The sequence below is a fragment of the Muscardinus avellanarius genome, assembly GCF_963383645.1.
Source record: "Muscardinus avellanarius genome assembly, chromosome: 21".
Classification (NCBI taxonomy): domain Eukaryota; kingdom Metazoa; phylum Chordata; class Mammalia; order Rodentia; family Gliridae; genus Muscardinus; species Muscardinus avellanarius.
This window is the reverse complement of record NC_137807.1, coordinates 22,683,151-22,696,096: the sequence shown is the minus strand read 5'-3', so window position 1 is coordinate 22,696,096 and position 12,946 is coordinate 22,683,151. Positions and strand designations below refer to the sequence as shown.

Below are 12,946 nucleotides of genomic sequence, written 5' to 3'. Positions count from 1 at the left end.
GAGGGAGTCGGAGCCCGCACCTACAAAACCAACCTCAAAGCCGGGCGCGGTGGGGCACGCTTGTAATATCCGCGCTTGGGAGGCTGAGACAGGAGGATCGCACAGGTTCGAAGCCAGCCTCAGCTACTTAGTGAGGCTCTCAGCTACTTAGTGAGACCCTGTTTCCAAATAAAATATAAAATAGGTCTGGGAGTATAGCCCAGAGGTAAAAATGCCCCTGGGTTCCACCCCCAGTACCACCAAAAAAAAAAAAAAAAAAAAAACATGCCAGAGCTGGGCATGGTGGCGCACGCTTGTAATTCCAGCATTCGGGAGGCCCTTTGCAACTCAAGTGAGACCCTGTTTCAAAATAAAGAATAATAAATAGGGCTGAGACTGTAGCTCGGAGGTAGAATGCTCCTGGGTTCCATCCCTAGTACCACAAAATAGACACACACACACACACACACACACACACACACACACGCACACACGCACACACACTTCACTTCTGCAAAGTTCTAAACCAAACGTACACAATCACGGATTGTTCAGCGATGACCATTCATATAATCAGATGATTGTATCTCTGTGCAAACATCATGGGATGTACTTGTACACACCGGGACAGCTACCTCACGATGCTATGATTTCAGGGGACCCCTGTGGCACACGCGGCCGGGGGTTGGCGCCAAGTGTCCTTTGGAACGCCACTCTCCTCTGCTCGTTTGTCCGTCCGAGACACCCGCCATGGCCTTCCCATCGGGAGAAGCAGCTGGACGCTCACACGGCTACCCCTCCGCATCCCCCAGGGGCTCGGCAGCCCCAGGACTCAGCGCGTTCAGAGAGCGCTGTCATACGCCAGATCTCCCTCTCGTCTTTTCCGAAGTCCGTGGATTGCTCCTTTCTTGGGGCTCCTTGCGTCTGTTGCTGATGAATCCCATACCTCGCCAACTCCCAGTGCACGTGCGGGAGCTGGTCAGCGCCACAACCTCCAGGTTTCCACGTCCCTTCACTGGCCAGCTGTTCTGAGGCCGCTGCACGCCGCCCACCTGGGGCATCATTGGCTGAATCCTTACAGTTCCTTCCCCCTTGCGTCAGAGTAGAGCCTCTAATCTGGGGACCTGCCGGTCCCCTTTTTCTCAACAGACTCTCTTGAGCTATTTTTGCACTGGGGATTGAGCCCAGGGACATTCTACCTCCAAACTCTATCCCCAGTGCTAATTTTTTTTTCTTGGTAACAGGGTCTCGCTAGATTGATGAGTCTCACCACTTGCTGAGGCTGTCCTCAAACCTGCGATCCTCCCGTCGCAGCCTCCCGAGTCCTGGGATTCCCAGCACGTGCCACCACGCCTGGCTGTGGACTCCCTGGTTCTGCTGGAGTATACTCTTCAGGGGTTTCATCTGATACAAGACACGACAAGGCTGAGCTATGCGGCGATGGCATCCTCGGTCGGCCTGCCCTGTTCCTGGGCTTTTTGGTGTGTGGTCCTTTCTTAGTTTACCCTCTGGTTTCAGAGGAAGGCATTCCTAAGTAGCTTTCTCAGAAAAGGTATGGGAGGCGGGATTTTGTGGCATGGCATGTTCTAGGACTTTCTTCCATGCTCACAAGCAACACCACCATCTGACTGTTCATGGAATTCTAGAAAGGACAAACTGTGTGTGTGTGTGTGTGTGTGTGTGTGTGTGTGTGTGTGTGTGTGTGTGGTACTGGGGATGGAACCCAGGGGCATTCTACCTCCAAGTGACATCCCCAGTCCTATTTTCTTGTTCTTTATTTTGAAACAGGGTCTCACTGAGTTCTAGGGGGCCTCACTAAGTAGCTGAGGCTGTCTGCAAACCGCGATCCTCCTGTCTCAACCTCCTTAAAGCTGAGATTACAAGTGTGCGCCCCCAAGCCCGACTCTACTAGATTTCAGGGTTTTGGAAGCCTTTGCCACTGTGTCCTGACTACTAAGGTCATTCTGATCCTTGATCCGTCACAGACGCCCTGTGTCTTCGTATCTGGAAGCTTTCAGATCTCCTCTCTCTGTTGGCAGTGTCGACCAATTTCAGTAGAGCCCAGACCCGGGTCTGCTTTCATTCATGACACTGTGAATCTCTCAGGCCCACTCATTTTGAGAGCTTTCTTCTGGCTGCTGTTTGCAGTACTACGGACTAAACCCAGGGCCTCACACATGCCAGGGCTCTGCTTCACCACTCCCCCCACCCCACCAGGCTCGACCTTCTGGATCCGGAAACACACGTCCGCCTGGGATGTCATCCTCAAATAATACCTTAGCGCTTTTTTCTTGACTCGTTTCTGGAGTCCTGGCGTTTGGAAGCTGGGCTCCCCAGGCTGGCCTTGGAATTCCCAGACTCGGTTAAACATGTTCCCTTCGCCCCGTCTCCCTCCTCTCCTGCCTTCTGAGCGATTCCCTCGGCCTGACCTTCTCTGATGGGGTCTACCCCCATCCCAGGGCTCCATCTTGTCTGTGAACGATCTCGTTTCAGAGCACCCAGTCCCCAAGTGCATGGCATCCTGCCTGGCCTCAGTGGGGACTGTAATGGTAGTGTTCCCACGTTCTTGTCTCTGGCCTGGTTTCTGTTTCTTCCAAGCTCCTGCACCTGATGGTTTGTTTGGGTTTTGTCTTATGTATTGGAAATTGTACCCTGGGGGTGGAGCTCAGTGAAGGAGCATGCTCCAGGACCTGGGGTCCATCCTTAGCACAAAAAGAAGAAAAGGAAGGAAGGAAGGAAAGAAACGAGTTACATTCTCACAACTATGCCGTGACTGAGCACTAGGCAGGTGGTGGCTGATAAGTCAGGTCCCCCCTCCCACGTGATATCGCAGCGGGGAAGGAGGCGGAAGCCTGGAAGCGGAGATACCTTGCGTCCAGGTGCCTCGAGACTCCAAACTTCGTGAGACTACAGATGTCAGAGAGAATCGGCGTTCCCGCGCTTGGTCCCACCCCCCAGAATACCAGCTTAAAAGCAGGATCGTTTCTGCCCCGCCACGTGGGCGACTCGGCGGGCAGATCTAGATTACTCGCAACTCTCCGGGCGGATGGATGGCTCGTCGGTCCCTTCCCCGACCCGCTGACCTCGCCCCGAACCCAGAAGGCTCTGAGTTCTTTCAGATTCGAGCAGATTTTTGTTACCTCGGTGGGTGTTTTGCCTCCTTCACGGTCTCCCCAAGCCCAGTACCCCCAGTTCAGCCTTTCAGGAGGCTGGCTGACCTAAGCCAGGCAGCTGTGATTTAGGGGGGCTGCGTGACGAACATCCCTAAGAGAGTTTCTCTCTCTTTTTCATTTTTGGGGTGTGGGGGGTAGTGGGGATTCCGCACAGGGGCATTCCACCTCCGAGCTATACCCCCAGCCCTTTTCGGTTTGTTTTACAACACTGAGATGGAACTCGGGGGCATTCTACCCCTGAGCTACACCTCCAGCCTGATTTTTTATTCTTTATTTTGAAACAGGGTCTCACTGAGTTGCAAAGGACCTCACTAGGTAGCTGAAGCTGGCCTCACACTGTGATCCTCCTGACTCAGCCTACAGAATGCCAGGATTACAAGCGTGCACCACCACGCCCAGCACCCCCCCGCCCTTTTTCTTTCTTTTTTTTTTTTTTTCATTTTTAAACAGGGTCTCACGAGGTTGCTGAGAGCCTCATTCATTTTCATAGGCTCTCCGCAAACCTGCTGTCCTCCTGTCTCAGCCTCCCAAGAACTGGGTTTAGAAGCTTGCACAACCATGAGTGACTCTGAACGGATTTCTTTAAAATTTTTCTCACCGAGCGTGGTGGCATCTGTTGATGCTTAGGAATTTTGTTTGTTTGTTTGTTTGTTTGTTTTTGCAGGTCTGGGGATGGAACCCAGGGGCATTCTAACTCTGAGCTATAGCCCCAGCCCTATTTTTTTTTCTTTATTTTGAAACCGGGTCTCACTGAGTTGCAGAGGGCCTCACTAAGTAGCTGAGGCTGGCCACAAACCGTGATCCTCCAGGTCTCAGCCTCCCGAATGCTGGGATGACAAGCGTGCGCCACCACGCCTGGCTCAATAGATAGGCTTATCTCACATACTACACATACCAGATGGAATGAGAATAGAAAAATAAATAGAAATAGGATATTCAAAAAACATAATTAATGCAATCCCCGTTTAAGCAAGACTCTAAATCTAAATGCAATAAATTAATACATGAAATATATATTTGTTACAGGGAATTGAACCTAACCCTATTTTTTTATTTTGAAACAGGGTCTTAATAAGTTGCTGAGGGTACTGCTAACTTACTGAGGCTGGCCTCAAACCTGTAATCCTCCTGTCTCAGCCTCCCAAGTACTAGGATTACAGGCATGTAATCCTAGCCACAACAAATATTTCTAAAACATTTTTTCTGCAATATGTTATTTTCCAAAAAGAAAAAACTTATGTTATAGAGACCTCCCAAGCCACAGCCATGCCAATGTCCCTTAGGCAGAGCACTTGATATCTCCATCTATCTTTATTAATAATAATAATAATAATAATAATAATAATAATACAGCAGGGATAATGACATACCTCAATAAATAAGGTCATACACAGAAATAGATTAATTCAACAGACAGAAAGTGAAATGTGGTATCTGTTGAACAGAAAAACTATGTTACTATTTCAATACAGCACACTCCTGTAATTCAAGTACTTGTAAAGCTAAGACAGGACAGGAGGATTGCAAATTTGAGGCCAGCCTCAGCAACTTAGTAAGACCCTCAACAACTTAGCAAGACCCTATTTCAAAATTTTAAAAAAGGGCTGGGATATAGCTCAGAGGTAGAAATGCGCCTGGTTCAACCTACAGTATTAAAATAATCATAATAATCATCATCATCATAGTAATAATAATACAGCAATGCCAGGAAGACCAGATTCTGGTTCAAACTCCAGTATTAAAATAATAATAATAATCATCATCATCATCATCATCATCATAGTAATAATAATACAGCAATGCCAGGAAGGCCAGATTCTACAGATCTGGGCCAACCAGGAAGAAACTGCAAGCGTCTAACAACCCACTCTGAGTTGCGGGAGAAAATACCACGATGGCTGCCATTTTGGTTTCAAAGCTGGTGACATATTCCCTTGGTCAGGGAGGCCAGCAGCCCATCACTGCCAACTAGGCAAAGCGCAGGCTCGGCTGCCAGGGCCTCGTCCTAGGCCGGGTCTCCAGCCCCGTGGCTATTTTCAATCCTCTTGGACAATGCTGGCAGCCAATCAGCACTGGCTCTGGGCACCGACCTTCAGCTGGCACCTGGTCCAGTTGAAGGAGAATCATCGGAGCCGCCCGGCCCTCTGCCCTGGCCTTACACAGAAGGACGCGAGTCGGGGCCGAGATGTTCCACGGTGACTCTGGAAATGGCTTCGGTAGCAATCAACAACAGAGGTGTCAGCCAGACACCAAATGCAGTCAGCTGTCAGAGCACAAGACCAGGCAGAACTGTTTTGAGAAGCGAGGAAGTCAGCAGTCTGGAGGGCCTGCTGGGACTGGGCACAGGGGCTTCTCACAGTCCTGCTCAGAGGAGACAGAGGTTCCCAGAGGCCCACATCACTCCGGGCAGGCGGCTGGTGAGCGGCGGAGCTGGGCTTCCAATCCAACCCTAGCCAAACCCAGCATCTAATTTGAGGCATAAAGATTTCTGAGAATGGAAATACCTCTGTTGATTTGTTCTTAAAAAAAATAAGTATAGGCCAGGCGTGGTGGCACACGCTTGGAATCCCAGCATTCGGGAGGCTGAGACCAGAGGATCGTGGTTCGCGGACAGCCTCAGCTACATAGCGAGGCCCTCCGCAACTCAGTGAGACCCAGTTTCAAAACTTTAAAAAAAAAAAAAAAGACTGCCGGGCGTGGTGGCGCACGCTTGTAATCCCCGCGCTTGGGAGGCTGAGACAGGAGGATCGCACAGGTTCGAAGCCAGCCTCAGCTACTTAGTGAGGCTCTCAGCAACTTAGTGAGACCCTGTTTCCAAATAAAATATTAAAAAAAAAAAAAGATCTGGGAGTATAGCCCGGAGGTAGAAAGCCTCTGGGTTTCAACCCTAGTACCACTAAAAAAAAAAAAAGACTAAAAAATTAAGACTAGGGGTGGAGCTTGGGGGTAGAATGCCCCTGGGTTCCATCCTCAGTACCGCCGAAAAAAAAAAGTAAGAAAAGATATCGTGTAGCCCAGTAAAAGACGGATAGTGTGAAACTTCATCTTTTCGACACCAAACTGGGCTCTTTGATAAAAAGTCCCTGGAGCATTTCCCAGGCTATGGCGTCTCCGTGTCTTTTGGGACAGGCTCTAGGTCAGAGGTAGGTGAACAAATCCTGGGGCCAAATCTAGTCTGCCATGAGTTTCTGTACTTCCCACAAGCTCAGAAAGGCCTTGACATTTTTCAATGATTGGGGGAAAAAAAAAAATTGTGACACATGGAAATTATATGCAATTCCAACTTCAGGATCTGTAAATGTTTGAGACACAGCCGGGCCAATTCAATATGCCAGACACGGCCGGGCCCGTTCAATCGCTCAGCCATGGCTGCCGGTACAGGAAATAGCGGGGTGAAGAGTTGTATCACAGACTCTATGACCATGAGGCTGAAAATATCTACTATCTGACCCTTTCTGAAAATAGCGTGCCAACCCCAACCCCGACCCCGACATAAGGACCTGTCAGAGATTAGAGAAGTGAGCCGGGCGTGGTGGCGCACACTTGTAATCCTGGTACTTGGGAGGCTGAGACAGGAGCATCGCAGGTTTGCGGCCAGCCTCAGCTACTTAGTGAGGCTCTCAGCAACTTAGCAAGACCCCGTTTCCAGATAAAAAAAATAAAATAGGGGCCGGGCGTGGCGGCGCACGCTTGTAATCCCCGCGCTCGGGAGGCAGAGACAGGAGGATCAGGCAGGTTCGAAGCCAGCCGCGCGCACTGGCTTATGAGACCCTGTTTCCAAATAAAAAAGTATAAAAAACAGGTCTGGGAGTGTAGCCCGGAGGTGGAAGGGCTTCCAGGCACCCCAGTACCACCAAAAAAAAATAAATAAATAAAATAAAATAAAATAGGGCTGGGGGTGTAGAGGTAAATGGCCCCTGGATTCCTTCTCCTTTACTAAGAAAAAAAAAATTATAGAGGAAAAAGAGAGAGGCCCAAGCATCCATCTTTCTTTCTTTCTTTCTTTCTCTTTCTTTTGCGGGTCTGGGGATGGAACCCAGGGGCATTCGACCTCCGAGCTACACCCCCAGCCCTATTTTTATTCTTTATTTTGAAACAGGGTCTCACTGAGTTGCAGAGGGCCTCACTAAGTAGCTGAGGCTGGCCACGAACCGCGATCCTCCTGTCTCAGTCTCCCAGATGCTGGGATGACGAGCGTGCGCCACCACGCCCGGCTGCATCTGTGTTTTTCAAAGCACCCTCCCCCCGCCAAAATTCTAATGCACAGTCAGGGATAAAAGGCAGTGATTTATAAGCAACACTTCAAGGCAAGTTACTGGCCAGGTTCTGAGGATTCCCAAGCCACTGTCATTGTTATCCATCAGAAAGAGGGACTCGCTGAAGCCAATTCTCCCAACTTCCCCTCCCCAGATTGATTTATTTATTTATTTTGTTCTTTCTTTCTTTCCTTTTGGTGGTGGTGCTTGGGATAAAACCCAGCGACATTCTACCTCCAAGCTACACCCCCTATTTTTTAATCCTTAATTTTGAAACAGGGTCTCATTGAGTTGCGGAGGGCCTCACTAAGTAGCCGAGGCTGTCCGCGAACCGTGATCCTCCTGTCTCAGCCTCCCAAGTACCAGGATTATAAGCTGCGCCCCCACGCCTGTCTCCGCAAATTGATTCCATCCCTTTCCACTCAGGTCTTTTTCAAGAAACTCTTCTTCTTTCACTCAGATTTATATATTCATTTCTCTTTTCTTTTTTTGTGTGTGTGCGGTACTGGGAATTGAACCTAGATGCATTTTTACCTCCAAGCTACACCCCTAGCCCTATATTTTTTATTCTTTATTTATTTATTTATTTTTTTTTTTTTTTGGTGGTACTGGGGGTAACCCAGAGGCTTTCTACCTCCGGGCTATACTCCCAGACCTTTTATTTTTAATATATTTTATTTGGAAACAGGGTCTCACTAAGTTGCTGAAAGCCTCACTAAGTAGCTGAGGCTGGCTTCGAACCCGCGCGATCCTCCTGTCTCAGCCTCCCAAGCGCGGGGATTACAAGCATGCGCCACCACGCCTGGCTATTCTTTATTTTGAAACAGGGTCTCACTAAGTAGCAGCGGGCCTCACTAAGTAGCTGAGGCTGTCCACGAACCTGCCATCCTCCTGTCTCAGCCTCCCAAGTACTGAGATTACAAGTGTGGGCCACCACACCCAGCCCCCATTTCTCTATTCTCTGAACTCTGGCCCCTTTCGCCTGCCAAGGAACATTTTTGCATTTGGAAGCTGTAGCTAAGCTCAGACTCCCGTGGGGGCCCAGGACTTGGGGTCAGGATCTCAGGCCTCTGACTCCCGGGGCTCCTTTGCAATGAGGCTGTCTTTGCCAGTATAGGTCAGCACACCTGCTGGTGATGAGCCAGGGAGCCCTCAAGACCAGCAGGCTCAGGAACTCTAGAAGGGCCTGTTAGGATTAGCCCCAGCAAGGATGAGGAGGTGCCACGGCTTTAGGGTCAAGGCCATACTCAGAGGCAGGGTTGGAATCGATGGTAGCCGGGCATGCATGTAATCCCAGCATTCGGGAGGCTGAGACAGGAGAATTACAGTTCGTGGACAGCCTCAGCTACTTAGTGAGGCCCTTTGCAACTCAGTGAGACCCTGTTTCAAAATAAAGAATTTAAAAAAAATTGGGCAGGAGATGTAGCTTGGAGGTCAAATGCCCCTGGTTCCATCCCCACACCCACAAAAAAAAGGAAAAAAAAAAGAAGATAAATGGTATATATCCATGTAATGACCCATTCAGGAACTCCATGTCCTCCTGACTTGCTGGGACAATCTCCAATTCTTTCAAGTTGTCTTCTTGGATTAAAGTAGTGTGTGGAAACTGGGCATGGTAGTACATACTTGTAACTCCAGTACTTAGGGACTGAGACGGGAGAATCACAGGTTTGCGGCCATCCCCAGCTAATTAGTGAGGGCCTCCGCAACTTAGTGACCCTGTTTCAAAAATAAAAGATAAAATAGGGCTGGGGGTTTATCTCAGAGGTAGGATGCCCCTGGGTTCAGTCCCCAGTACCACACACACACACACACACACACACACACACACACACACACAGTACTGTATGGAGGAGCAGTGGTGGTTGTACCAGTATTGGGAATGGCCTAGGAAGATTTGAGAAAGTTCTGATTATTATATTTCAAAAATTGGTGAAAGTCCGGGCGTGGTGGCACATGCTTGTAATCCCCGCGCTTGGGAGGCGGAGACAGGAGGATCGCGCGGGTTCGAAGCCAGCCGCGCGCGCTGGCTTAGGAGACCCTGTTTCCAAATAAAAATATAAAATAGGTCTGGGAGTATAGCCCGGAGGTAGAAGGGCTTCCAGGAACCCCAGTACCACCAAAAATAAAAATAATAATAAAAAAATAAATTAACCTAGCTAAAGGTAATTTGCAAGTCCATAGGAGAGGGGAACTAGGACTTCCTCATCCTCATTCTAAAGACAGGTTGACATACTAATTGGATAATCTAGCTGGGATGGGAGGAGGAGGTCGACCTTCGACCATGACCTCCGTGAAAAGGGACACCTAGGCGGGAAAGTACACCATGGCGGGGAAAGTAAGGGGAGGAAGCTTACAGGGTCTTTTACTACGTCAGAATTACGTGAACAAGATGGAAGGTGTTGTGTATAAAAAGTTTGTTCCGTGTTTCATATCTCGGTGAATTTGTTCGAACCCCCCCCCATGCCACTCCTGAATGGCATGGGGCTGTAACTGTCTTCTGTATTTCTATCTTTTTAATAAACTTCTTTAAATCTTCAGCCAGAGTCCAGGCTAATGTGTATTTATCCTTAGCTCAGGACAAGAACCCGCGCCTTTTTATCTTTTTTATCATTGTGTGTGTGTGTATGTGTGTGTGTGTGTGTGTGTGTGTGTGTTTTGAGGGAAATTGTGTCCGGGACCCTAACAGGGGTCCCCAGGGACAGTTTCCCCAAACCGTAACAGTGGTACCTGCTTATAATCCCAGTATTTGGGGAGGCTGAGACAGGAGGTTTGAGGCCAGCCTCTGCAAGCAGTGAGACTCTCATCAACTTCAAGAGTCCCCGTTTCAAAATTGAAAAATAGGCCTAGGAGTATAGCTCAGAGGCAGAATGCCCTTGGGTTCAATCTTCATGTCCACAAAAATTAATTAATTAATAAACAAATAAAAGGCTGTGGAATGTAGCTCAGAAGTAGAATGCCTCCAAGTTCAATCCCCAGTACCAAAATAAATAAATAAAAATAGTGTGTAGACTGTATACTGGGAATAAAGTATACAGTTAAATGTGACTGAAGTCGGGCATAGTGGCAGACATTTGAATCCCAGTTCTTGGGAGGCTGAAACGGGAGGATTGCAGGTTTGTGGCCAGCCTCAACAAGGAGAGGCCCTCCACAACTTAGTGAAACCCTGTTTCAAAAAAAATAGGATTGAGGGGTATAGCTCAGGGGTAGAATACCCCTGAATACAATCCCCAGCACCCTGCCCCCATACACACACATGAGATGCTAATCTTCTTGTACAAATAGCTTTACCAACCAGAAAAAACAAAAAGAAAAAAAAAATGTTTCCTTTGTAGAGCACATGGCCTGATTTGGGAACAGTCAAGGACTTGAGTGTTTTCCCAGAGGAAATAGATAAGGGCTTCAAACGTGTAGGAAATGTAATCTCACCCAGCATACGAGCTCGCACCTGTAATCCATCACTCAGGAGCTGAGACCAGGTTCGGGGCTGGCTCACAGTAACTTAGCTAGACCCTGTTTCAAAATAAAAAAGGGTTGGGGGTTGGGGTGTAGCTCAGAGGTGAGTTCAACCCCCAGTACCACAAAAATAAATACAATAAATAAATGGCCTCTCTCGCTTTCAGGGTAGCTCACATTCACCCTTGAATGTCTGATCCTTGCTTTCCTAAATAAATCTCAGAAAGAAAGAAAGAAAGAAAGAAAGAAAGAAAGAAAGAAAGAAAGAAAGAAAGAAAGAGAGGAAGGGAGAGAAAGAAAGAGAGAGAAAGGGAGAGAGAGAGAAAGGAAGGAAGGAAGGAAGCAAAAAAGAAAGAGAAAAAGAGAGTAAGAAAGAAAGAGAAAAAGAAAGAAAGAGAGAGGGAGGGAGGGAGGGAGAAAGGAAGGAAGGAAGGAAGGAAGGGAGAAAGAAAGAAAAAGAGTAAGAAAGAAAGAGAATAAGAAAGAAAGAAAGAAAGAAAGAAAGAAAGAAAGAAAGAAAGAAAGAAAGAAGAGAAAAAAAGAGAGAGAGAGAGAAGGGAGACAGGGCGGGCTCCGCGCTCCAGGAAGGACTCGTGTTCCAAATGGATGTGACCCTAACCCTTCCCCGCCCCTTTCCTGGCCCTTTTTTCTCTCAGCATGAAGTGCTTCGAGGAGGCCCCTTTGAAGACTGAAAAGCCACTTCCAGCAGGACTGAGGTACTCAAAGACCAGCCTCCCTCTTGGTGGCTGTTCAGGGCACTTCTTGGGGTGGGGGCTACTGGGGATTGAACCCAGGGCTGTTCTATGCCTAGCTCTATTTTTATTTATTTATTTTTGAAACAGGGTCTAAGTAGCTGAGGGTTTTACTAAGTTGCTGAGGCTGGACTCGAACCTACGATCCTCCTGTCTCAGCCTCCCAAATACTGGGATTACAGCCATGGGCCACCACACCCGGCTGAGAACACTTCTCTTGACCTCTTTGAACCTCCCTTCCTGGGGCTAAGGGACCTCTGGGGTCCCCCTTGGCGGAGTCAGGAGGATCACAGGTTCGAGGACAGCCTCAGCAAGTAGTGTGATTTTCATCAACCTAGTGAGGCCCTGCTTCAAAATAAAAAATAAAATTAAATAAAATAGCACTAGAGTTGTAGCCTGGAGGTAGAGTGCCCCGGGTTCAACCCCCAGCACTACCAATAAATAAATAGAAATCAGGTTGGCAAAATAAGAAATTAACAACAGTAACCAAGAGTAAAACAAAACAATGATAATGAGATTATAATTATTATGGTAACATTGCCAGTATCACTACTCTTGTGTTTTGGGAGCATTATATATAAAGTAAGGTTGATTTTTTTTTTTTTTTTATGGTACTAGGGGTGGAACCCACGGGCTTTTCTACCTCCAGGCTACACTCCCAGACCTATTTTATATTTTATTTGGAAACAGGCTCTCACTAAGTTTCTGAGAGCCTCACTAAGTAGATGAGGCTGGCCTCGAACCTGTGCCATCCTCCTGCTCACCCTCCCAAACGCTGGGATTACGAGCGTGCGCACCATGCCCAGCAAAGTAAGGCTTATTTGAACACACAGTAGTATGACACCTAGATGGGCAATCTGATCAAGAGGGCTACAGCTGGGCACGGGCATGCCTGTAATCTCAGTATTTGGGAGGCTGAGACCGCAGGTTGAAGGCCAGCCTCAGCAACATACCAAGACTCTCAGCAAGTTAGCAGTGCCATATCTCAAAACAAAAAAATAAAAAATAAAAAGGTTTGGGGTCTAGCTGAGAGGTAGAACGCCCTGGGTTCGATCCTCAGCATCCCCCCAAAAAAGAGTGCTACTGAATGACCAGCGTGCGGGTGGCAAATACGGGCTGGAAACACTGGGCACGGAGACACACTGGACACGTCCTGGCGGGGCTGCATGAGGCTTCGTCCTACTGCTCAGAATGGGGAGCGATTTCTGAACATTTTTACTTAATATTTTCAGACCACGACTGACAGCAAAGCCACGGATAAGGCGGGCAGGAGGCTCCTCGACTGGGAAGACCTCTGGCCCCTCCCTGGGTCGGGAGTCCTCAGAGTCGG

The 12,946-nt window shown here is 48.3% G+C and overlaps 1 protein-coding gene across 5 annotated transcripts in view; it reads right to left on the bottom strand.

The window, feature by feature from the left end:
* The window catches only part of ACACB (acetyl-CoA carboxylase beta), a gene marked incomplete at both ends in the record, with an annotated part of 109,158 nt that overhangs the window by 80,978 nt on the left and 15,234 nt on the right, over positions 1–12,946 (bottom strand). The window lies entirely within an intron of this gene.